General features: G+C 41.6%; 2 pseudogenes; one reads left to right on the forward strand and one right to left on the reverse strand.

The window, feature by feature from the left end:
- The first annotated feature begins 2,525 nt into the window (after positions 1-2,525).
- Positions 2,526-2,982, forward strand: LOC103259900 (annotated as a pseudogene).
- Positions 2,983-3,647: 665 nt separating this feature from the next.
- LOC103259901 lies at positions 3,648-4,586 on the reverse strand (annotated as a pseudogene).
- Between the last annotated feature and the right edge of the window lie 320 nt (positions 4,587-4,906).

Raw genomic sequence — 4,906 nt, forward strand, 5'->3', positions numbered from 1 at the left:
GCTGGACCCCCACACCACCTCCTGACTCTATCATAGCCCTTTGAACAATCTTTGTCTAAGGAGGGCACAAATCTAGTATCCCGATAATAGGGACTAATATTATAGCCTATTTCTTCTCTTTCCCCATGATCACTCAGAAACTAGAAACTAGAACGCTTTTCCTGGTTGGTAGGACCTACTCATACACGTTTCATAATGGACATTCAGACATGGGAGAGTGCAAGGTGTGGGTGTGAGGTAAATGCTGGAGTAGGTCTGGGCACATCTCAGTTCCTCATTTGTACTCATTTGAACAAGTAAATAGAGCTCTCACTGAAAAAAATGTCAAGGAAACCACCTCCTATTTCTGGGTCTTCACCTTATCCTTCACCTCTTTCTGTTCCTTCATGCTCTTATCATCCAGTCCGCCTTCCTCACCTTTATCCTCAATATTCTGGCCCTCAGCCTACTCTTCAGAGCCATGCAACTCTTTCAGTTTTCTGTCTTACCTATTTCCTTTCTCTAACTAATTACATGCCCTCCCACTACCCTGTCTTAAGGTTCTTCCGGCCCAGCTCTTCCCCTGTTCCTCATTCCTCTCTCTCCCCCTCTCCCACCCTTCCCTCTCTCCCTCCACGTCTCCCTCTCTCTTCCGCTCTCCCTCTCTTTTTCCTGCCCTTCCTCTCTCTCTACCTCCTCTCTCTCTCTTCCTCTATCGCATCTTTCCTGGTCTCTGACCTTAAGCTGTCTCCAGGAAACGGCATCCATGCTCCACAAATGAGGAACTGAGATGTGCCCTGACCTACTCCAGCATTTATCTCAAGCCACCCCTTGCATCAGCCTATTTGCTGTCACCATGTTCACCAGGCTCCCCTTCCCCATTGCTCTTCTATTTTGGCCCTTCTGAGCTCTTCTTCCTCGTTCCCTATTTCTACTTTCTGCCCTGCATTCCAGCCTCCTCCAACCAGATCTGATGTTTCACAAATCTCACCCTGGTGGAATGGTTTCCTTACTGCTGGGACAGTTCTGGTGAAGTCCAGACTTACCTGGACTGTGGATTCCCAGCAGCCTACCCTAGTAGACTACAAGGAATGAAATACAATGACAAACCAATGCTCAGCCTTGACAGTCTGCTCCTTTCCTCTCCTGCTTGATTGGCCAACCTGCACGAGCCTCTACACCTGCAACTGGCTTCTTCATGCAACTTGGTCTGTAGCAGCAGAGCAAACCCCCGAAGTAGTGATAGGGAAGGCAGAGGAGAGTGAAGAGTGGAAAGCATCTCATCTGTTCTCATGAGGGGAAGTGACTGGCCAAGGGGATGTCTATTATACATCCAGTTTTTCCAGGCAGCCTTCAGGGGCAGGTCGAATTAGCAGGCAAGTCCAGAGAAGCCAGGGCAGGGGAATAAAGGAACTGATGGCTGGAAACAGTGTGTGGTGCTGTTACCTGGAGACTGCAGAAGGCAGGAGACCAGGCAAGCTGCGATGGGGGGAGAGAGGGAGGGAGGGAGAGAGAAGGGAGAGAGGGAGGGGAGAGAGAGGGAGAGAGAGAAAGAGAGGGAAGGAGAGGGAAAGGGAAGGAGAGAGGGAGAGGGGGAGGGTGAGAGGAGGGATAAGGGGCAGGGGAGAGAGAACCTGCTCTGATCCAGCAAGGCTGAGGTCATGGTGAAACACTGGAGGGGAGACGGTTATCCCTCATAAGAGTCATCAGAATCAGGTCTTGGGGGAGTGATACCTCAAACAGCTCAAACCCAGAAACTCTACAGGTAGTGTCATGAGAATTCCCCAGCAAGGATGAGGGGCTCCATGGCATGGAGGAAAGACGATGGAGGTCACCCTGGGGAGGAGGAATCCTGGGGGCTATGGGTGGGGATGTGGGTCCTGGTGAAGGAGGAGATGCCTTCTCTCACACTCCCTTTTGTAGACTTTGGAAAGGATGACTTTGGAGGAGATCTCTCCTCACATTGCATCAATATGTTTCATATCCATGTTATGATTCAATATTTTTGTTGTCAAAAAAAATTAGCTTATATAGCTGATTATCCAGTTATAATAATTAATATTTTCTTGACATTGCGTTAGCAGTCTAATTTTCATTTTCCACAGTAGTAAATTTCCAAAAGTGAATACACTACATTTACTTTTGTTTATATACAATGTTTATGTTCTAAATTTTGTTCAATTTTAGTACTGGTAGGCATTTTTTGGGATGGTTCTTGAAATCATCTTGATGACTCAGCAGAAGCAGTTCCATGTACTAGAAAATACCAGATCTTTTTGAATGAAGTAAAACTGACTTTAAATTCTAGCTAAACCACTTGTTAAAAACAGTTTACTTTCCTAAACTTAATTTCTGTACATGTAAATTATGACTATAAAAATAACTTGCAGGATTATTTTCAGGGTTATCAGTATTTTAAATTTTCAGAAAACTTTGGCTTTCATTCTGTTTCCTTCAGAAATTTAAAAACATATTTTCACAGGAAAGTTAAATCTTATTATTTTAAAATTTCTTCATTAATACATTCTGTTTTTGGAGCAACAGTGATGCAAGATGGCAGCCACAATGGAATTGGAAGTATAAAAGTCTCTTGAAATTTCCTACTGTTGGAAGAACTCGAAGAAGGCCAGAAAGCAGTAGGAGATGGCACAGTTAGCTGGGGTCTAGAAGATGACAAAGACGTGACACTTCCAAGATGGACAGGGATGATCACTGGATCTCCAAGAACAATTTGTGAAAACTGGATATACAGCCTTAAAACAGAATGTAGGCCTACATACCCAGAAGCACCTACCTCTTTGTAAAATGTGTAACTGAAATTAGCACGAATGGAGTTAATAGGTCTATGGAGTGTGGACCCAAGAGCCATAGCAGTGCTAGCAAGCAAAGTGGCAGAACTCGTATAGGATCAAGGTTGTCCTGCAGGAGCTGTGACACCTTACGATGTCCCAGGAGAATGTGAAGCTCTCCCAGCTGCCTGAGAGACGGTGTCACAGCAACTAGTGATAGCGGACCGGGGGCCTGGCCTCCCCCAGTTTGATTGACGCAGTCTTCATTTTCCACAGTAGTTAACTTTTCTAGATACGTCTTATAGACCTCAAAGTACTGGATAGGAAGCTCCCATTCAAAGGCCATTTATCTTAAGATACTGTAAATGTTACTAATTTTTTGTCCATTTGAAACATGTAAGTTGTGCTATCACAAAAATTTATTTTTTGAAGGTCCTACATCTTTATACTTGCCTTAAAATATATTAAATATATTTCTTGTTTTAAAGTATACTTTGGGTGACTTAAAAATTTTTCTTTCTTACTGCTTAGAAATGGTATTGATACTTCTTCTTAATATTATTTATCTTTTTATTTGAGTAGGTTTGTTTTGGAGAAGTGATGTGCATCATTGCATCAATATTTGATGATAAATCCCCAAATCCTTTGGGCATTGGTAAGGCAAGGATAAAGGTGAGGTTATGCTTCAATTTCCCGAAATAACTAATATTATTTTTAAAAACAAGGATTATCATTCTCAAAGGGCTTGGTTTATAAGAAGAAGCAAGGGATAAACTTTTCAGACCAGTACGAGAATATAAGACCCAACCCAGATCAAGGAGACACAAAATGAGATAGACACTTAAGAAAATACTTAGATATGTTGACACCAACATTTCCCTAGTTCTTTGAGAGCAATATACATCTTTTGGCTAAGTCATTAAAGGCTTGTTTCACTTGTTTGTTCCTCAGAGTATAAATAAATGGGTTTAACATGGGGGAAACAGAAGAAGTGAGTATTGACACTCCCTTATTAATGGCCATTTCATCTTTTGCCGAAGGTTTGATATAGACAAAGATGCAGCTTCCATAGGTGATGGAGACCACAATGATGTGGGAAGAACAGGTGGAAAAGGCTTTTGTCCTTTGCTGAGCTGAGGGGAGTCTTAGAATGGTCCTGATGATGTACATGTAGGACAAAACCACACATACGAGAGTCATGATGAAGATCAACACGGAGCACAAAATAACCATCTACTCTATGAACCATGTGTCTGAGCATGAGATCTTCAGGATAGGATTAGCATCACAGACAAAGTGGTCAATGATGTTAGAGTCACAGAATTCTAGGTCCAGTCCCAAGCTAAGTGGTGGGAATATGATCAACAATGTAGTCATCCAACAACAGAAGATAAGTCTTTTGCAGACTCCGTGGTTCATAATGGTCGTGTAATGCAGGGGTTTGCAGATGGCTACATATCAATCATAAGACATCGTGGCCAGGAGAAAAAATTCTACTACTCCAAACAGGTCTGTAAAAAAGAGTTGGCATACACAAGCATTGTAAGTAATGGCTCTGTCACCTGTTGATATACTGTACAGGAATCTAGGAATGCAGGCAGAGGTGAATGAGATTTCTAAGAAGGAGAAATTTTGAAGAAAAAAGTACATGGCTGTCTTAAGGTGGGAATCTACTAATGTGAGGATGATGATGGTCAGGTTTCCAGTTACACTTAACATGTAGGTAATAAGGAGAAATATAAAAATCAGAATCTGCAGGTGGGGGTCATCTGTTAGTCCCAGGAGGATGAATCTGGTTAGTGTTGTATGGTTTCTCATCACTAGCTCCTGGCTTCTGCCCAATCTGTGTGCAATGCTAAAAACGATATGATCTGAGAAGAGGATAGGAAAAATGTTTGCATTTTATTTTTTGATGTGTAATTGGCTTTTATTACATTATTCTCTTTGAATTTCAATATATTTGAACTTTTCTATAATAAAAGTATACGCATATAATATTATATACATATTTGATAACAAAATAAGTAAAATGCAGTCATTGAAAGCATATACAGATTGAAAGAATAAAGTATAAATGTGAGAAATTCAAATCAATGTCTTAGAGAGCAGTTAAATCATACACCAGAAACTAATGAAAA

The sequence above is a fragment of the Carlito syrichta genome, unplaced genomic scaffold (genome assembly GCF_000164805.1).
Source record: "Carlito syrichta isolate Samal-C Ts95f unplaced genomic scaffold, Tarsius_syrichta-2.0.1 Scaffold303056, whole genome shotgun sequence".
Classification (NCBI taxonomy): Eukaryota; Metazoa; Chordata; class Mammalia; order Primates; family Tarsiidae; genus Carlito; species Carlito syrichta.